At 47.9% G+C, this 21,915-nt stretch overlaps 1 protein-coding gene across 3 annotated transcripts in view; it reads right to left on the reverse strand.

The window, feature by feature from the left end:
- ZNF800 (zinc finger protein 800) overlaps positions 1-1,526 on the reverse strand; it is a 126,958-nt gene extending 125,432 nt beyond the window's left edge. The window contains exon 1 of one of the 3 annotated variants that reach the window (XM_069229652.1): positions 1,374-1,526. The gene's annotated coding sequence lies outside the window, so the exon portion shown is untranslated. Of the gene's footprint in view, positions 1-1,080; positions 1,258-1,373 lie in introns of those variants that run through there. The other 2 variants (XM_069229653.1, XM_069229651.1) reach the window with 2 other exon arrangements.
- Between the last annotated feature and the right edge of the window lie 20,389 nt (positions 1,527-21,915).

Consider the following 21,915-nt stretch of genomic DNA (forward strand, 5'->3'; position numbering starts at 1 on the left):
AAATACAAATGTTTCTCTAATTACAAAACTGGACAAGGGCAACCATGCAGCCCCCGAGTCGGCCCTTGATTCTCCTACTGATACCAACACACTGCCTCCGCTGACCTGCTAAACCCGCCAGAAACAGCAGCTGGTGGAATTCGGACCGTGCTGGGAAGCACGGAACTGCATTATGATGCTGGTCGTACTTGCTCAAAGTAATGCAGTTTGGATCTGCGGTTTTGTGATTAGGATTGTCTGGCAGGACAATAACAAGCGTTGGTGTACAGGCGCTTCGTGGTCTTGAGCCAAATAACCTACACCTGAAACGAAATAGCGTGGCAGTGCTGAGCGCTGCCCTAGACGCCACATCGAATAAAATCTGTCCAACAAAACAGGTCACTTTTGAAAGCATGAAAAAACACCTTCCTATTATTTAGCGGTCCACCGTATCCGTCCATATTGCCGATGAATCCCAATTACCATGCACTAAACCAGAGATAACTCGAAACTAAATTAGCAACATGTTAAACACGTGTCAAATTTCCTACCACTGTCACCCTGTAAAGATGCACACAGCACCGTGAAGAAACAGCTGATTATGTGTACAATTGCTTAAGAACCCACTATGTTTACACCACTGGCATTTTAGTTCTAAATGACAAATGTCCCTCCAAGACTAAAGCTGCAGAGGGAACTAAACACGTTACACATTCGTGCAACTATATACAACTATAGAGCGAAATTATTTTTCCCCAGAGCGGATATTTGTAGTGAAACAAAAATATTATTCTAGGACTAGCGCGAGGAGGCTAATATTTAAAAAAAGAAAAAACGCACACACAGGTCCAGCAAAGCAGCTGAAAACGTCCCCTAACGGCCAATGAAATTCGACGGCTTGTTACTGACAGCACCTGCATGATACCCTCCGAGCGGGAATCAATCACGAGCAGCAGCAGCATCCCGGCTCGAGCAGAGGTGGGAGCCCAGGGTGCAGCTAAGCCCCGCCCCCTGGCGGAATGATGGGTGCAAAGCCTAAGGAGCTTAGTTCTGCAGAAGAGTAGGCGCGGAGCTGGAAGAAACCCTGCTCATTACACTCACCGCCCTCGCAGCGGCCCTACGCGGCGGTGCTGGCCCGAGGTGGGATGTAGGCACAGACTTACACCAGTCGACCAGCGTCGGGCACACACAAGTGGCACTCTGCGGTGGCGGCACAGGGTGGGGCCTGAGCCCATGGGCAGAGGCACTGTGCTCTGGAGGGCGGAAAGGATGGGCGCAGAGGGCGACGCGCTCCTGACGTTCGCAGAGGCCGAGTGGCTCTCGTTTTCGGATGGCGTTAGAGTAGTTTCTGCTGCAGCGCCGTTAGCCCCTGCCTTAGTGTATAGACTACTCACCAGCATCCACCCAGTTTGCGCAGATCAAAGGGGTATTTCCAGATGCCTCGGTTCAAGCGCCGACTCACTCGGGCAATGGGAAAAATCGCCCAGTGAAAATTCAGGGAGCCCGCCCACTGTCAGAGATAGGTACGTGCAGCAGGCAAATACTGTGCCGGGGCACGTGCACTGTCTGGGTTAGTGCAACCAATGATTTACTGGCAAGTATTTTCCTGGGCAATCCCAGACAGCGGGACATTCATTTACGACCAACAGCCAATGAACAATGAAAACTCAAATTGCTGATCACTACTTGTGTTCTCTTAACCAATCAAATCTTACTTATCTTTCCTGCTACAAATACGAGGTGCATAACTGTACGTGATTGGTTGTTAGTATTTGGTGTCTCAAGTTCCTGTACTGCTCGCTTTGAGATTGAGAATGGGACAAAGACATTTATCGAAGTGCTATTTCGAAATAACAAATTTGTATCTGAAATAACTAGTATTTATTTATAGAAAGGTACGCCTTTAGGCACCGGCCAGGAACCATGTTCGAGTCTCAGCATCCGCTCAACATCCTGCGATTCTTGTTAAATCACTTAATTTCAAGTGCCGGGGGGGGGGGAAACAAGCATTGGCAAAGTCAATAGGTCTCGCCTGTGGAAACTATTGGCTTTGCCAATTGTTTTAGTGATGCTATGAAGTATGGCTAAAGAGGAAACCAAACAAAACAATCTATAACACAGCAGCAGGAGCTGTGTAATTTTGTAGGCATGTGCACCACACCTAGAAACGCAAGGCTTTTAAAAAAAATATATTTTTATTTATTGATCCAAGATGGGTTGGCAAATTAACCAAATGTTAGTGCCAATGTGTTTTTTTTTTTTTTTTTTTTTTTTTAAGTGGTTTGTTTATTCAACAAGGAGAGCGAGGTGGAAGCAACAAAGATGGTGCTGGTGGGGGTGAATGATCACAGATTACAGGGTCTGAACCAAGACAGAGGTGGCACAGGCCAGAGAGAGCAATGTAGAACACGGAACAAAAGCACACAGATGAGAGAGGGCGCAACATGGAATGGGAGAAGCACATAGACAAGAAAGAAATGAGGGGGAAGAGCATTAGGGCAATCAGAACATGGATGGGTATAGGGGAAACGCACATGAGCAAGCTCGTGAGCGGAGGAGTGGTGCGAAGAGAAGTAAACAAGGCACACAGCTGGAAAACACATGCATTCTCACTGAGTGCTTAGCTAAAAAGAAAAAAAGGACTTTCTGAAAAGTAGGAGGGCACAAGTAATGAGGCCTTGCACCAGGGTAGGGCCAAGCACAAGAAGAAGAAGGAAAGCTCACACACCAGTCTTCGAAGCAGGATTGCCCGGTTACTTGCCAGTCATTTTTGCTCCAAGTCAATGCCTTTCTTGCCACAGTCCTTACGTCGGAGTTTATCTCCAGTCATGTAGAACATAATGCCCAACTTGACTTTTCCTTCTCAACCCAAGATGGCCCCCATCCAAAGGAGCATCACTTCCTGAGAAGGACTTCCTGAACTAGTAAAGCCCATAAAAAAATCAGTTAAAAGGTGAGAGGCAGAGGAGAACTCAGGACTATGGCGAGGAAGACGTGGAGTCCTAGTAATGAAAATTACTGGTGAGTAACTGGGCATTACCTCCTCCTCCGTCTTCCTCTCACAGTCCTTACATATGAGTACATACCCCAGCGAAGCAACTGATTTAAAAAGAAAACACACCAACAGTGAAGCTTAAAGAAGTGTGCAAAAGGCAATGACCCAAATAACATACTACTCAGGAGGACCTACAGAACCCAAAATGACAGAACCAAAATCAGAGGCTAAGTCTCCACCCAATAGCAAATGGCAACAGGTCACAAAAGCGTGAGACAAAGCCCAAGTGGCAGCAAAGCAAACAGCACAATCGGAAGCTCCCACAAATGCCAGCCAGGAGGCTGAAACACCCCTAGTAGACCTTCCAGGAAAGACCCGGGGACAGGTTGGCCAGCCAAGGAATAAGAATGAGAAACGTCCAACAAGACCCAATGGGACAATGCAGAGAGAGAAGGCTCGAGACCCCACAATGCCAAACTATGGGAGACAAACAAAGCAACAGACGCGCAAAACACAGCAGCATGCAGTAAATACACAGAAAGCGCAAGTGCAAGAGAAGGCTCGAGACCACACAATGCCAAACTATGGGATACAAACAAAGCAACAGACACGCAAAACACAGCAGCATGCAGTAAATACACAGAAAGTGCACAATGCAAAACAAGGGAATGTTGTGGCATCTTCACATCAAACCAAGGAGACGGGCAAAAGGTATGCCAAACAAGAACAGAATTCAAAGAAAAAGAGGACACCACCATAGGGAGAAAGGCAGGACGAGGATAAAGCAGTACCTCACTGGAAAAAACAGAGGGGAGGACAACAATGCCCCAATCGCCCCCACCAATCTCCCAGAGGAAACGACCACCAGAAAAACAACTGTAGCCGAAAGAAACACACCAAAGGCTCAAACGGAGCATGCTGCAAACCCTCCAGATGGAAAAATCCCACCAAAGATGGCCAAAAGCCTCGAGTAGATGGCCGTCAGGACCGAACCGCCAGTCCCAACCAGCGAATAGCCTCCAGCGGAAGAAGTGTCTGGAGCAGTGGGGAAAGAAGGAACGGCAAAACCCAATGCAACCAGACATACGAAAAGGACAAGAGAACCGTGGGCATCATGACCAAATCGGGGCAAGCAACAGAATATCTGGCTGGTGCAGCACCACCTCCCTGACCACCCGAGGGAGGAGAGGGAAGTGCAAAAAACAAAAAAATGCCCAATCTCTTGAAGGCGGAACTAGACTGGAAAGGCGGGGAAGCAGGGTATACTCCGCAACAGTGAACAATTCCAGCCAAGGGTGACTGAACTGACAAAGAATGGACTGAAAGAAAGCCAGAGCCAGACACAACGTCACAGAAGATGGAACTCTCCCACCCAGATCAATGGCAGGTCCACCCTCTCTTTCCGGTAGAAAGACTGCAGAGAAAGAAAGAAGACGGGAGTCAGCCAATAGAACCAGAGAGGGACACATGCTGCCTAGACGGTGGCAGATAGGAGCGGACAATCCAAATGATTAACTGCACCCACACTGCAAGGTGGAACAACAGAGGACGGAAAAACAAAAAGGCCGTCATGACTGCCGCCAGACCCTACCAAGACTGAAAGGTCCCAACTCCATCACCCCTGTGCCGTGGAATCCTCCAGGGTGGCACCCCATCCCACCCCACTGGAAGCGTACGTAAGAACCCTTGAAAACAGAGTCTCCCACACCTTAGACAACAGGTTCCAATGCCTCAGGAGATAGTGAACAAGGGGATACCTTGACCATGACCTCACAGATGCCAAAGGGTGAAGAAGGAGTGAGGACAAAAGGGAGCGGAGACGAACACAACACTCCACCGACACAAAGACTATCCCCAAGTCCATCCGGAGGTGAGCTGGATGAAGAGGAGAGCCGGAGACGGCTGGACTAGGAACATCTCTCATCCGATCAAGAAGCCTCACTCCAGCTGCAGCATGAACACCCCCCAAAATGTGGGCTAGGAGATCAAACAGAGTTGAGCCCTGAATGTAACTGCCTCTGAACACCATATCCACAGACAGGAGGGTCAGTAACTGGATCAGCAGAACATGAAGCCACGTGTACAATGGAGGCTGAAGCCCCCACTGCAGTTTGGCAACATTGGCAGCATCTCCAGAGTAAGCGAGGAGCCTCTCCCCCAAGGCACTATGGGGCCATGCCTCTCCCCACCCAAGGAGACAATAGCATGGTTTCACTCAGAAGTTTGCTCTCCTACCATGGTAGCCCCAAAGTAACAGGAAAAACCTGCAACCAAGGAACCTGGCGGGCCCATGCTACACCATGTTAAGCAACTGAGAGGCATTGCTCACCACTGTCAGACTGCCGAGCAGGAAGGACAAGAAGTAAGTGGCCTTTAGACTGCACACTCAGGAGAATCAACAGGACCTCCAATAACCGAAACAAATTGGAGTCCGGAATCCCTGCTCCTGAGCACATCAGAGGAGTGGGGACACCAGAACAGGGAGTGCGCCAAGAGCAAGCCTCCATCCAATAAAACATGGCCCTATAAACACCCTGTGGAAGGGGCAGCACATAATGAAATCTGACAAACATATAAAGAAAAAAAAAATCACAAAATCATAAAGAAGCATGGAAAAATCAGCGCCCTGCAAAAACTGGCCTCCAAGGTCCCCATGGATGGATGCCCAGGAACTTGAACGCAGGGTGTTCCCTCCCAGGCCCTAAAAGCAGAGAGAAACCGGCCACAAGGGGACCCTGGAGAACAGGGGCCACAGCAACCCCCATAGATACCCCAACCACCAATGCAGTATCACCAGAATCACCATTGAGTCTGGAGAAGCCAAGGTCCCTTCAGCACCACGCTGTCAGCAGAGCACAAGGCTGGCACAGCACACTGATATTGCATGAAAAAGACAACAGTAACTGGTGCCTGAACCAGAGAGGCAAAGCCTAAATTGTCTCGTAAATGCTGCATGACCATGACCAAATCTGCACCCTACACAAACCAGCCCTAGAGGTCCACAACCACCCCCTCCATAGAGGTTTCCACCCTAGTAACCGTAGCAGGGGACCCCCCCCCCCCACTCCACGTGGGGAAACGCAGCCACCACAGCAGCTGCAAGAAAGTCCAGAAAACAGGGGCACAGCAATCCCAGCAGGAGGAGATAAACTCATACATAAGGACTGTGAGAAGAAGACGGATGAGGTGGTAATGACTGCATTTGTATGTTGCTTTATTAAAAGCATGTTGTGTATTGTGATGAGCACTGTGTTTCCATATTCTCACTGCAGAGCAATTAAAATATACAAGGCAAACAAATATGAAGTTTATTCAAATATGAATCAGCCCAATGAGTACTTGTAGGAGGCTGGCCTGGCTTGTAGTGGGTACCAAGGGGTACTTACACTCTGTGCCAGGTCCAGTTATCCCTTATTAGCGTAGAAGAGGTGTTTCTAGCGGCTTAGGCTGATAGAAGGTAGCTATAGCAGAACAGCTTAGGCTGAACTAGGAGACATGCAAAGCTCCTACTATACCACTGGTGTCATATGCACAATATCATAAGAAAACACAATACACAGATATACTAAAAATAAAGGTACTTTATTTTTATGACAATATGCCAAAAGTATCTCAGTGAGTACCCTCAGTATGAGGATGCCAAATATACACAAGATATATGTACACAATACCAAAAATATGCAGTAATAGCAAAAGGAAGTAATGCAAGTAGTGTAAACTTACAATGTATTGCAATAGGAGCACATAGGTATAGGGGCAACACAAACCATATACTCCAAAAGTGGAATGCGAATAACGTATGGACCCCAAACCTATGTGAGCTTGTAGAGGGTCGCTGGGACTGTAAGAAAACAGTGAGGGTTAGAAAAATAGCCCACCCCAAGACCCTGAAAAGTAGGTGTAAAGTGCACCTATATTCCCCAGAGAGCACAGAAGTCGTGATAGGGGAATTCAGCAAGGAAGACCAACACCAGCAATGCAACCAAAGTGGATTTCTGGACGAGAGTACCTGTGGAACAAGGGGACCAAGTCCAAGAGTCGCGACAAAGTTGAGAGTGGGCAGATGCCCACGAAATGCCAGCTGAGGGTGCAAAGAAGCTGCCACCGGATGGTAGAAGCTGTGGATTCTGCAAGAACGAAGAGGGCTAGAAACTTCCCCTTTGGAGGATGGATGTCCCACGTCGTGTAGAAGCTTGCAGAGGTGTTCCCACGCGGAAAGACCGCAAACAAGCCTTGCTAGTTGCAAGGGTCGCGGTTAGGGTTTTTGGATGCTGCTGTGGCCCAGGAGGGACCAGGATATCGCCACTTGGATGAGGAGACAGAGGGGGCGCCCAGCAAGTCAGGGAGCCCTCACAGAAGCAGGCAGCACCCGCAGAAGTACCGGAACAGGCACTTGGAAGAGGAGTGAACCGGAGCTCACCCGAAGACACAAAAGGGAGTCCCACGACGCCGGAGGACAACTCAGGAGGTTGTGCACTGCAGGTTAGAGTGTCGGGGACCCAGGCTTGGCTGTGCACGAAGGAAATCCTGGAAGAGTGCACAGGAGCCGGAGCAGCTGCAAATCACGCGGTACCCAGCAATGCAGTCTAGCGTGGGGAGGCAAGGACTTACCTCCACCAAACTTGGACTGAAGAGTCACTGGACTGTGGGAGTCACTTGGACAGAGTTGCTGAGTTCCAGGGACCACGCTCGTCGTGCTGGACCGGTGATGCAGTCTTTTGTTGCCTGCAGGGGCAGGGGGAGGATTCCGTCGTCCCACGGGAGATTTCTTCAGAGCTCCTAGTGCAGGAAGGAGGCAGGCTACCCCCAGAGCATGCACCACCAGGAAACAGTCGAGAAGGCGGCAGGATCAGCGATACAAGGTTGCAGTAGTCATCTTTGCTACTTTGTTGCGGTTTTGCAGGCGTACTGAGCAGTCAGCGGTCGATCCTTTGGCAGAAGGTGAAGAGAGAGATGCAGAGGAAATCTGATGAGCTCTTGCATTCGTTATCTAAAGAATTCCCCAAAGCAGAGACCTTAAATAGCCAGAAATGGAGGTTTGGCTACATAGGAAGGAGGATAGGCTAGCAACACAGGTAAGAGCCTATCAGAAGGAGTCTCTGACATCACCTGCTGGCACTGGCCACTCAGAGCAGTCCAGTGTGCCAGCAACACCTCTGTTTCCAAGATGGCAGGGGTCTGGGGCACACTGGAGGAGCTCTGGGCACCTCCCCTGGGAGGTGCAGGTCAGGGGAGTGGTCACTCCCCTTTCCTTTGTCCAGTTTCACACCAGAGCAGGGCTGGGGGATCCCTGAACCGGTGTAGACTGGCTTATGCAGAGATGGGCACCATCTGTGCCCATCAAAGCATTTCCAGAGGCTGGGGGAGGCTACTCCTCCCCAGCCCTGACACCTTTTTCCAAAGGGAGAGGGTGTAACACCCTCTCTCTGAGGAAGTCCTTTGTTCTGCCTTCCTGGGCCAATCCTGGCTGGACCCCAGGAGGGCAGAAACCTGTCTGAGGTGTTGGCAGCAGCAGCAGCTGCAGGGAAACCCCAGGAAAGGTAGTTTGGCAGTACCCGGGTCTGTGCTAGAGACTCGGGGATCATGGAATTGTCTCCCCAATGCCAGGATGGCATTGGGGTGACAATTCCATGATCTTAGACATGTTACATGGCCATGTTCGGAGTTACCATTGTGACCTATGTATAGTGCACGCGTGTAATGGTGTCCACGCACTCACAAAGTCTGGGGAATTTGCCCTGAACGATGTGGGGGCACCTTGGCTAGTGCCAGGGTGCCCACACACTAAGTAACTTAGCACCCAACCTTTACCAGGTAAAGGTTAGACATATAGGTGACTTATAAGTTACTTAAGTGCAGTGGTAAATGGCTGTGAAATAACATGGACGTTATTTCATTCAGGCTGCAGTGGCGGGCCTGTGTAAGAATTGTCAGAGCTCCCTATGGGTGGCAAAAGAAATGCTGCAGCCCATAGGGGTCTCCTGGAACCCCAATACCCTGGGTACCTTAGTACCATATACTAGGGAATTATAAGGGTGTTCCAGTATGCCAATGTGAATTGGTGAAATTGGTCACTAGCCTGTTAGTGACAATTTAGAAAGCAGAGAGAGCATAACCACTGAGGTTCTGGTTAGCAGAGCCTCAGTGAGACAGTTAGTCATCACACAGGGAACACATACAGGGCATACTTATGAGCACTGGGGGCCTGGCTGGCAGGGTCCCAGTGACACATACACTAAAACAACATATATACATTGAAATATGGGGGTAACATGCCAGGCAAGATGGTACTTTCCTACACAACCCCCCCCAAACGAAGGACAATAAGACTAGCCATGACCTGATGAGTCTTCATTGTCTAAGTGGAAATATCTGGAGAGTCCATCTGCATTGGAGTGGGTACTCCCAGGTCTATGTTCCACTGTATAGTCCATTCCCTGTAGAGATATGGACCACCTCAACAATTTAGGGTTTTCACCTTTCATTTGTTTTAACCAAAGTAGAGGTTTGTGGTCTGTCTGAACAATGAAGTGAGTGCCAAACAGGTATGGCCTCAACTTCTTCAGTGCCCAGACCACAGCAAAGGCCTCCCTCTCTATGGCAGACCAACGCTTTTCTCTAGGGGTCTACCTCCTGCTGATAAAAGCAACAGGTTGATCCTGGCCCTCAGAATTGAGTTGTGAAAAGACTACCCCTACCCCTAATTCAGATGCATCAGTTTGAACAATGAATTTCTTGGAGTAACATGGGCTTTTCAGGACAGGTGCCGTGCACATGGCCTGTTTCAGCTCCTCAAAAGCTTTCTGACAGCTAGCTGTCCACAATACCTTTTTAGGCATTTTTTTAGAGATGAGGTCATTAAGAGGGGCTGCTATGGAGCCATAGTTCTTTATGAACCTCCTATAATACCCAGTGAGGCCTAAGAAGGCTCTCACCTGGGTCTGAGTTGTAGGGGGAACCCAATCTATAATAGTTTGGATTTTCCCCTGAAGTGGTGCAAACTGGTCTCCACCTACCAGGTGTCCCAGATAAACCACTTTCCCCTGCCCTATCTGGCACTTTGAAGCCTTGATAGTGAGGCCTGCCTTTTGCAGGGCCTCCAAAACTTTCCACAGGTGGACCAGGTGATCATCCCAGGTGGAGCTAAAGACAGCTATATCATCTAGATATGCTGCACTAAAAGCCTCCAACCCTTGCAGGACTGTATTCACCAACCTCTGAAAAGTGGCAAGTGCATTTTTCAAACCAAAGGGCATTACTGTGAATTGGTAGTGCCCTCCAATAGTCGAAAATGCAGTTTTTGCTTTAGCATCCTCTGATAACTTGATCTGCCACTACCCTGCAGTCAAATCAAAGGTGCTTAGATACTTGGCAGATGCCAGTGTATCTATGAGCTCATCTGCCCTGGGTATAGGGTGAGCATCAGTTTTTGTTACCTGGTTGAGACCTCTGTAATCTACACAAAACCTCATTTCTCTTTTCCCATCTTTAGAGTGAGGCTTTGGTACAAGCACCACAGGAGAGGCCCATGGGCTTTCAGAGTGCTCAACCACTCCCAGTTCAAGCATTTTCTGAACTTCTTGTTTTATGCAGTCCCTGACATGGTCAGGCTGCCTATAGATCTTACTTTTGACAGGCATGCTGTCTCCAGTATCTATAGTGTGCTCACACCAAGAAGTGGTGCCTGGCACAGTAGAAAAGAGTTCAGAAAACGGACCCAGGAGATTTATGCAGTGGTCTTTCTGCTCAGCAGTAAGACAGTCTGCTAAAACTACACCTTCTACTAGAGCATCTTGTTCTGTGGAAGAGAAGAGATCAGGGAGAGGGTCACTCTCTTCTTCCTGTCCTTCATCTGTTGCCATGAGCAGGGTGAGATCAGCCCTGTCATAGTAGGGTTTTAGGCGACTGACATGGAGCACCCTAAGGGGACTCCTGGCAGTGCCCAAGTCAACCAAGTAGGTGACTTCTCCCTTCTTTTCAACAATGATGTGGGGTCCACTCCATTTGTCTTGGAGTGCTCTTGGGGCCACAGGCTCTAAGACCAACACCTTCTGTCCTGGTTGGTACTGAATCTGAACAGCCTTCTGGTCATGCCATTGCTTTTGGAGCTCTTGGCTGGCCTGAAGGTTTTTACTGGCCTTTTTCATGTACTCAGCCATTCTGGATCTTAGACCGAGTACATAGTCCACTATGTCTTGCTTAGGAGCTTTTAAAGGTTGTTCCAAACCCTCCTTTACAAGTGTTAGAGGACCTCTTACAGGGTGTCCAAATAGGAGTTCAAAGGGGTTGAAGCCCACTCCTTTCTGGGGTACCTCCCTGTAAGCAAAAAGGAGGCAAGGTAACAGGACATCCCATCTCCTCCTGAGTTTTTCAGGGAGTCCCATTATCATTCCTTTGAGAGTTTTATTAAACCTCTCTACCAGTCCATTTGTTTGTGGATGATAAGGTGTGGTGAATTTGTATGTTACACCACATTCCTTCCACATGGCCTTCAAGTATGCAGACATAAAGTTGCTACCCCTGTCTGATACCACCTCTTTTGGGAAGCCCACCCTGGAAAAGATTCCCAGGAGGGTTTTTGCCACTGCAGGAGCTGTAGTGGTCCTTAGAGGAATTGCTTCAGGATATCTTGTGGCATGGTCCACTACCACCAAGATTAACCTATTGCCTGAAGCAGTAGGAGGGCCAAGGGGGGCAACTATGTCAACTCCTACCCTTTCAAAGGGGACCCCAACCACAGGCAGTGGAATAAGGGGAGCCTTTGGGGTGCCACCACTCTTGCCACTGGCTTGACAGGTGACACAGGACTTACAAAAATCTTTTGTGTCCTCTGACATTCTAGGCCAATGAAACAGGGGGACAAGCCTTTCCCATGTTTTAATTTGCCCTAAATGTCCAGCCAAGGGAATGTCGTGGGCTAGAGTTAGGAGGAACTCTCTGTATTGCAGGGGAATGACCAATCTCCTGGCTGCTCCAGGTTTAGGGTCCCTTGCCTCTGTATAAAATAGGTTGTCCTCCCAGTAAACTCTATGTGAGTCACTGACATCCCCATTTTGCTGTTTGACAGCTTGCTGTCTTAGACCCTCTAATGTGGGACAGGTTTGCTGTGCCACACTCAGCTCCTCCCTGGGAGGCCCCCCTCCACCCAAAAGCTCAGCAGTGTCTGCTGCCAGCTCCTCTGGTGAAGGTTCTGCACAGGGGGGAAATTCTTCTTCCTCAGAAGTTGAATCATCTGTAGAGGGAGGGATAGTGGGTAGGGATTTACCCTTACTAACCCTAGCTTTAGGGAGCACTTGGTCCATTGTTCCAGGATCCAAGTCACCCTGCCCTTTTTGCTTTTTGGCCTGAGCCCTGGTTAAAGCAAAAATATGCCCAGGAATGCCCAGCATTGCTGCATGAGCCTCCAACTCCACTTCTGCCCAAGCTGATGTCTCTAAATCATTCCCTAGTAGACAGTCTACAGGTAAATCTGAGGCAACCACAACTTTCTTTGGACCAGTAACCCCCCCAGTTGAGATTTACAACAGCCATGGGGTGGCTAAGAGTGTTGTTATGAGCATCAGTCACTTGGTACTGGTGACCAAGTAGGTGTTGTTCAGGGTGTACCAGTTTCTCTATTACCATGATAACACTGGCACCTGTGTCCCTGTAGGCCTGAACCTCAACACCATTTATTAGGGGAAGTTGCTTGTACTTATCCATATTAAGGGGACAAGCAACCAAGGTGGCCAAATCAATGGCACCTTCAGAGACTAAAACAGCCTCTGTGGTCTCCCTAACAAGACCAACCCCAACGAAATTACCAAAAGTGAGCCCAGCTACTCCCTTGGATTGCCTATTAATAGGTTTGCTCCCACCACCACTGCTATTACTAGGGGCACTAGGTGTAGCAGTAGGGGTTGTGGTAGTGGGAGGCTTGGTGCTTTTCTTTGGACAACTGGCATCAGTTGTCCAATGGCCTTTTACTTTACATAAATAGCACCATGGTTTCTTTACTTGATTAGAAGAGGATTTGGACCCACCACCCCCACCAGAGTGTTTTTGTGGGCCCGATGAAGACTCATTTTTAGATTTGTCCCCACCCTTGTCTGAAGACTTACCATCCTTCTTCTTGCCATCCTTGTCACCCCCTGTATGAACTTTTCTGTTCACTCTTGTTCTGACCCATTTGTCTGCCTTCTTTCCCAATTCTTGGGGAGAGGTCAGATCTGAGACCACTAGATATTGGTGTAACAAATCAGACACACAGTTATTCAGAATATGCTCTCTCAGGATCAGATTATACAGGCTTTCATAGTCAGAAACTTTACTGCCATGTAGCCACCCCTCCAAGGCCTTCACTGAATAGTCAATAAAGTCTACCCAGTCTTGTGAGGACTCTTTTCTGGTTTCTCTGAACTTAATCCTGTATTGTTCAGTGGTTAAGCCAAATCCATCCAAGAGTGCATTCTTCAAAACTGTAAAATTATTGGCATCACTTTCCTTCACAGTAAGGAGCCTATCCCTACCCTTTCCACTGAAAGATAGCCATAGGATAGCAGCCCGCTGCCTTTGAGGGACCCCCTGTACAACACAGGCCCTCTCAAGTGCAGCAAACCACTTGTTAATGTCATCCCCCTCCTTGTAAGGGGAAACTATCTTATGCAGATTCCTATAATCATGCTCTTTCACAGGATTACTATCTGGAATACTGCTGCTGCCACCATGGGGTCCTAACCCCAACCTCTGTCTTTCTTTTTCTAAGTCTAAAGATTCCCAGTCTAGAGCCAGCTGTTGCTGTTTAAGCTTCAGTCTGGGCTCTTCCACTCTCAATCTATTGAGTTCTCTTTCTAACATTCTGTCATCAGGGTGGGTGGGTTGGGAATGTTTTGACACAGAAGAATGATGTGAATGAACAGAGGGAGAGCTTTCCCTAACAGTTGGCACCTTAACAACCTGGCCTGCAGGAACAACATTCCTACTGTGATGGGAGCTTCCATTACTACCAGTTATGCTAGGTGGTCTGCTAAGGGGCAGGTTAGGAAGTTCACCCTATAACATTCTTACTGGGGGTGCCCCAGAATCAGAGTGTGAACCATCTCCTAACTTCTCAACTGATGTGCCAGCTAAGGCCTTATCATTTTCAATGAGCATGTTATTTAACAATTCTCTAGAGGGATTCTTCCCTACCCCTAAACCTCTATCAATGCAGAGACTCCTCAAACCTTTCCAGCTAAGGTGGTCATAAGCTGTGCTGACCAGATCAAGAGTAGGACCTGTGCCAGACATGATAGAAAAGGTTTAGGGACAGATAAAAGAAATAAAAAGGTTTCTGGACTTTTTAAGGAAACAGAAAAAAAAACTTTTTCAACTTTTTGAAAGTTTAGAGGTACTTTTCAGCACTTAGCAATTAGAGTAAGAGAAGAAAAGCAAAACGTTTTGGTTAGGTGCACATACACTGAACTTGTTTTGTATATTTTTCTCTTATGAAAAGTACAAAATGACAAAGTGGTAAGTAGTTGCAAGTACTTATCCCGCCTCTGCACAACCAATGTAGGAGGCTGGCCTGGCTTGTAGTGGGTACCAAGGGGTACTTACACTCTGTGCCAGGTCCAGTTATCCCTTAGTAGTGTAGAAGAGGTGTTTCTAGCAGCTTAGGCTGATAGAAGGTAGCTATAGCAGAGCAGCTTAGGCTGAACTAGGAGACATGCAAAGCTCCTACTATACCACTGGTGTCATATGCACAATATCATAAGAAAACACAATACACAGATATACTAAAAATAAAGGTACTTTATTTTTATGACAATATGCCAAAAGTATCTCAGTGAGTACCCTCAGTATGAGGATGCCAAATATACACAAGATATATGTACACAATACCAAAAATATGCAGTAATAGCAAAAGGAAGTAATGCAAGTAGTGTAAAGTTACAATGTATTGCAATAGGAGCACATAGGTATAGGGGCAACACAAACCATATACTCCAAAAGTGGAATGCGAATAACGTATGGACCCCAAACCTATGTGAGCTTGTAGAGGGTCGCTGGGACTGTAAGAAAACAGTGAGGGTTAGAAAAATAGCCCACCCCAAGACCCTGAAAAGTAGGTGTAAAGTGCACCTATATTCCCCAGAGAGCACAGAAGTCGTGATAGGGGAATTCTGCAAGGAAGACCAACACCAGCAATGCAACCAAAGTGGATTTCTGGACGAGAGTACCTGTGGAACAAGGGGACCAAGTCCAAGAGTCGCGACAAAGTCGAGAGTGGGCAGATGCCCACGAAATGCCAGCTGAGGGTGCAAAGAAGCTGCCACCGGATGGTAGAAGCTGTGGATTCTGCAAGAACGAAGAGGGCTAGAAACTTCCCCTTTGGAGGATGGATGTCCCACGTCGTGTAGAAGCTTGCAGAGGTGTTCCCACGCAGAAAGACCGCAAACAAGCCTTGCTAGTTGCAAGGGTCGCGGTTAGGGTTTTTGGATGCTGCTGTGGCCCAGGAGGGATCAGGATGTCACCACTTGGATGAGGAGACAGAGGGAGCGCCCAGCAAGTCAGGGAGCCCTCACAGAAGCAGGCAGCACCCGCAGAAGTACCGGAACAGGCACTTCGAAGAGGAGTGAACCGGAGCTCACCCGAAGACACAAAAGGGAGTCCCACGACGCCAGAGGACAACTCAGGAGGTTGTGCACTGCAGGTTAGAGTGTCGGGGACCCAGGCTTGGCTGTGCATGAAGGAAATCCTGGAAGAGTGCACAGGAGCCGGAGCAGCTGCAAATCACGCGGTACCCAGCAATGCAGTCTAGCGTGGGGAGGCAAGGACTTACCTCCACCAAACTTGGACTGAAGAGTCACTGGACTGTGGGAGTCACTTGGACAGAGTTGCTGAGTTCCAGGGACCACTCTCGTCGTGCTGAGAGGGGACCCAGAGGACCAGTGATGCAGTCTTTTGTTGCCTGCGGTTGCAGGGGGAGGATTCCGTCGTCCCACGGGAGATTTCTTCAGAGCTCCTAGTGCAGAGAGGAGGCAGTCTACCCCCAGAGCATGCACCACCAGGAAACAGTCGAGAAGGCGGCAGGATCAGCGATACAAGGTTGCAGTAGTCGTCTTTGCTACTTTGTTGCGGTTTTGCTGGCGTCCTGAGCAGTCAGCGGTCGATCCTTTGGCAGAAGGTGAAGAGAGAGATGCAGAGGAACTCTGATGAGCTCTTGCATTCGTTATCTAAAGAATTCCCCAAAGCAGAGACCCTTAATAGCCAGAAATGGAGGTTTGGCTACCTAGGAAGGAGGATAGGCTAGCAACACAGGTAAGAGCCTATCAGAAGGAGTCTCTGACATCACCTGCTGGCACTGGCCACTCAGAGAAGTCCAGTGTGCCAGCAACACCTCTGTTTCCAAGATGGCAGAGGTCTGGGGCACACTGGAGGAGCTCTGGGCACCTCCCCTGGGAGGTGCAGGTCAGGGGAGTGGTCACTCCCCTTTCCTTTGTCCAGTTTCACGCCAGAGCAGGGCTGGGGGATCCCTGAACTGGTGTAGACTGGCTTATGCAGAGATGGGCACCATCTGTGCCCATCAAAGCATTTCCAGAGGCTGGGGGAGGCTACTCCTCCCCAGCCCTGACACCTTTTTCCAAAGGGAGAGGGTGTAACACCCTCTCTCTGAGGAAGTCCTTTGTTCTGCCTTCCTGGGCCAAGCCTGGCTGGACCCCAGGAGGGTAGAAACCTGTCTGAGGAGTTGGCAGCAGCAGCAGCAGCAGCAGCTGCAGGGAAACCCCGGGAAAGGTAGTTTGGCAGTACCCGGGTCTGTGCTAGAGACTCGGGGATCATGGAATTGTCTCCCCAATGCCAGGATGGGGGGTGACAATTCCATGATCTTAGACATGTTACATGGCCATGTTCGGAGTTACCATTGTGACGCTATACATAGGTAGTGACCTATGTATAGTGCACGCGTGTAATGGTGTCCCCGCACTCACAAAGTCCGGGGAATTTGCCCTGAACTATGTGGGCGCGCCTTGGCTAGTGCCAGGGTGCCCACACACTAAGTAACTTAGCACCTAACCTTTACCAGGTAAAGGTTAGACATATAGGTGACTTATAAGTTACTTAAGTGCAGTGGTAAATCGCTGTGAAATAACGTGGACATTATTTCACTCAGGATGCAGTGGCAGGCCTGTGTAAGAATTGTCAGAGCTCCCTATGGGTGGCAAAATAAATGCTGCAGCCCATAGGGGTCTCCTGGAACCCCAATACCCTGGGTATCTTAGTACCATATACCAGGGAATTATAAGGGTGTTCCAGTATACCAATGTGAATTGGTGAAATTGGTCACTAGCCTGTTAGTGACAATTTAGAAAGCAGAGAGAGCATAACCACTGAGGTTCTGGTTAGCAGAGCCTCAGTGAGACAGTTAGTCATCACACAGGGAACACATACAGGGCACACTTATGAGCACTGGGGCCCTGGCTGGCAGGGTCCCAGTGACACATACACTAAAACAACATATATACAGTGAAATATGGGGGTAACATGCCAGGCAAGATGGTACTTTCCTACAGTACTCACTTTGGGTTTCGCAACATCCTACCATTAAGTTCCTTCTCACCGTTTACATAAAGATTTCCATAGAGAAGGCTGACCGATCAATAGATAGCCATAAAAACATATAAATATTCCTAATCTTTGAAATGGCTTAGCTTTAATGAATACATAGATGCATAGTTTCAGGCAGGACAAATTATTCAAGAGAAAACCAACCCCAAAATTGGCTGCAACATTCCCAAAAAACAACTACCAAGTAATATGTTGAAAAGTTTTTGTTTGTTTGTTAAAAATGAAGAATTTGTTCAGCAATTGAGAGCAATGTTTAGAGAAATGTTAACGGTTGTTAGGGTAGGGTGGTGGTGGGGTGATTGTGGTGTGAGGGTGGTGGTGTTAGAGTGGTGTAGTGAGAGTGGGGATAGCATGTTGGTAAGAATGGTGGTGGTGAGGGTAATGGTGGTGGTAGGGTGGGGGTGAGAGTGGTGGTGGTTAGGGTAGTTGTTGTTAGCGTGGTGGTAGTTGGGTTAGGATTGTGGTGGTTAGAGTAGGATATTGGTATTTGGGATTAGGGTGGTAGGTAGGCTGGTGTTAGGGTAGGGTGGTAGCTGAGAAGGTGGTATAGGAGTGGTGGCAGGGTAGAGTGATGGGCGTGTAGTGGTGGTTAGAGTGGGGTGATGGCATTTAGTTTGAGGGTGGTGGTGATCAGGGTCAGATGATGATGCCTAGGGTAGGGTGGTGGTTAGTAAGTTGGTAATGGTTAGGATAGTATTGTGGTGGGTGGTTAAGGTTGTGAGGTGAGGGGTGAGGGTAGTGAAAGTCATGGTGGTTAGGGTAGGTTGGTGGTTACAGTAGTAGGATGGTGGTATTATGTGGACGATGGTAGGGTGATAGTGTGGGTGGTAAGGATACAGTGGTGGTATGCTTGTTAAGGTGACGGTGGTTGGTAAGGTGGTGCTAGGGTGGCAAGGGTGACTGGTGGTTAGGTTTGTGGTGGTCTGATTGGGTGCTTGGGTGGTGGTTTGGGGAGAGGTGGTGGTTAGGGTGATGGTGGTGTTTGTTAGTGTGGTAATGGTGTTAAGAGTAGGGCTGTGGTGGTTAGGATGGTAGTGGTGGTGCTATTTAGGATGGTTGTTGGGGTGGTAGTTAAGGTAAGGGTGGTGATGGTGGTGGTGTGGGTTATAGAGGTATGACTTTGGTAGGATGGTGGTGATGGTTACGGTGTTGGTGCTGGTAAGGGTGGAGGTTAGGTTGGTGTTGAAAAGTGGATTATTGGTACAGGTAGGTCGGTACATACACTTAGCAATAGGCCACAAATCCCTTCTAGGTCCAGTCAAGGTCTCACTAAATTAATCCTTGCTCAACCCATGGTACCTTGGCCCATGAGCAGTTAGGCTTAATTTAGGACACAGGTGTGTAAAACATTTAATGTAAAAAAAAAACCCATTAAATAAGTAAAACACAACATACAATTAAAATCAAACACCAATTTAGAAAAGTAGGAATTGTTTTATATTTAAATGACACCAAAACAACAAAAAGCCAATGTAGGTAACCAGGGATAAATGAATTTTTAAAGATTAAATGAAAACATGCTTTCTAGCGCCTAAAAAAACAAAAGCACCAACTGGTGACATCTGGTCACACTCGACTTGGGCAAAGTCAAAAGTTGAGGCCGACCGTGATGGAGCCCTGCTCAGATACACTGAGCGGGAAGCCTCGGTCAAAACTTCCCATTAGAAACTTTTTGGGAGCTTTTCTTCTTCGAAATTGCGCAGTCCTCCTCAGCAAGCCAATTTCAATGCAACATATTCGGAGTGCCTTTCCGCGAGTCCCTGTTCTAGTCCTGGAAGTCTGGAGCTCTGGAGCTTTTAGCAGGACAAACCTGAAATTCAGCAGGATCGTGTTGAAAGTATCTGGCCTGACTCTCTATGTCGGTTCAGTTCACTCATGAAGCTTTTTTTCAAAGTAGCTCCAAAGTTCTCCTAAACTTCTGGGTCTTCTTCCAGAAGTCCTTTGCTGCTGCTTAAAGCGTCCAAAATCTTGATCCAAGGATGCAGAAGCTCTGAGCTGCATCATGGAAGTTGTGACTACAGTTTCCAGAATGCACTTGGTCAGAGTGCTCAAATGGCCTCTTGATGCTGGTTAGCGGGGCTCTTCTTGCAGGGGGTGCTTCTGTTTAATAGAGTGTAGACCACCACCCTCTTGGGGGTAACAGCTTTCTGTGACGTGTGGCAAAAATCAATCCCAGAAAGCAACTTGCTCTGAAAATCCAACTTTGAGAAAATTCCTCCTTGGAGGTTAGATCTGGCTGAGCCCACCCACTGGTGTGGCTAAGCGTCCCTAACAAACCCCTTTCAGCCCCCCTCCGAATGTAACCATTGGGGCTCCCATCTGTCTGGGGGAGCAGGGAATGGGGGTGGTCCAGTTTCTGTCCCAAGTGGCTTTCCCTCCTTTAAAGACCAGTTTGGCTACTCTTCCCCCATCCTGCTGTGCCATCTGCTGCAGCAGTTCTCCACCAGATGCTTTCTTTGTCTCAGCCCAGGCCACTTCACACCTCATTAAGGTAGCTTGGCTCAGCCTGCCAGAGGCTGACCGATCAGGAAAGGGCACTATAGGGCTGAATTTGGTAACTTTCAGAAAGAGTTCTAAAACTCTCTGTGCTAGTTATAATGCATTCAACCTTGGCAAGTTGTTCGAATTATTATAACATTTAATTTGATACCAACTTTTATATATTTAGCTCCTCTCTATCAGAAATAAGACTTTATTATTTTAAAATAAAGCCCCCCAATGTTAGCCTTTGGAGCCAATTGACTACAATGGAGAAAATTAATTTGTCTGTTTTCCCCTTAACAGGGCTCATAAAACATATTTTATAAATTCCCTGTTTATATTTACAGTGCACCCAACCCTTGGGGCACCTAAGGCAGACCATAGGGGTGACCTATACACAACAAAAAGGTAGTTTGCGAATTTGGAAGTACTTTTAATTTTAAAGTAGACCTTGGGGTTAATTTTAACTTAAAAGCAGCTTGCAAGGCAGAGCTGCCTTTACAATGACAATGGACACCACAGCAGTGCACATATGGGTGCACTAACTATACTGGGGTCCCCAAACCTACATGCCCTATCGTGTACTAGGGACTTATAGGTAGGTTGTCAGAGCCAATTATAATTAAGCCTAATTTGCATATACCATTTTAAATAGAGCACTGGCCCTGGGACTGGTTAGCTAAAAATGGGAGCAAAAAATGAGGGGGTTTCTGCAATCAGCCCAGTTTTCCCACAGTTGGTGGTTTGGGTTTGTGGTGGTTAGGGTGAGGGTGGTTATGTTGATTAGTAGGGTGGCGGTGTTTAGAGTGGTGATGAGGGTGGGTGTGGTTAGGTTATGGTGGTGGTGGATAGTGTAGTGGTGGTTAGGGTAGGGTGGTGGTACTTAGATTGTTGATGTAGTGGTGGTGGTTAGGGTTTGGTATGGTGGTGGTAGGGTGGTGCTGTGGTGGCTGTGGTGCTAGGGTGGCGGTGAAAAGGTGATGTGGTAGGTGGTGTGTAGTGGAGGTAGGGTTGTGTGTTGGTGGGGGTGTGATGGTAGAATGGTGGTACACATACTTATGTTGGTGGAGGACAGGGAACAACAACAAAAACTATGAGAAGGAAGAAGGAAAAAAGTGCCTCAATCCCAGTACATGCAGTATAAGGATGCTAATGAACAAGCAACAAGTGTGACAGAGATGAAGAAAGAAAAAAAGTACCTTAATCCCACCGAGTAGCGGAAGGTTACTAATCAAAAAATGCACTCAGTGCTTGGTCCATGCTCCATGGAAGGAAGAAACAAACAAAACTGGTGTGCACTGACTCATATGGAGCTAGCAAATAAGAGTGAGAATTAAGCCAGTGAGTAGTAAGCAATGGGTGGGCTCCACACCTTTTTTAGTAAACAAAATTCTCACAAGCGGCAGCTCATGCGTTGTCTCTGGCGAGACCTAAAAACAAATCTATCCTTGTGTAATGTAACTAGTGTTCATGTACAGCACTCTGATACCTTTGGGTAGAGTTTGCTCTATTTAAAACTGCAAAAGAAGGTGTAGAAACTAAGGCAACGAGGTGTAAAATGGAGAAAAGAGAGAAACTAACATCTCTTCCAAAAGAAAGACTTTAATTTCTCATTTAAAGATAGACTACAAGGTAATGCCCAGTTACTTACTGATGATCTTACTTATCCTTAGTCCAGGGAATCTTTGTCACAGTCATTAATTTTGAGGGTGGTTCCACCCTGGCAGAAGAAAGAAACAGAAAGTAAGATAGGGTTCACTCACCATCCAACCTTGGTATATATTGGTTACTTACTCTATCTCGCTTCCTGTAATACCATGCCCAAATTGAAGGCCAGCAAACAGCAAGAAATGTGGGGCAGTAATGTCTGGTTA

The sequence above is a fragment of the Pleurodeles waltl genome, chromosome 4_1 (genome assembly GCF_031143425.1).
Source record: "Pleurodeles waltl isolate 20211129_DDA chromosome 4_1, aPleWal1.hap1.20221129, whole genome shotgun sequence".
NCBI lineage: Eukaryota > Metazoa > Chordata > Amphibia > Caudata > Salamandridae > Pleurodeles > Pleurodeles waltl.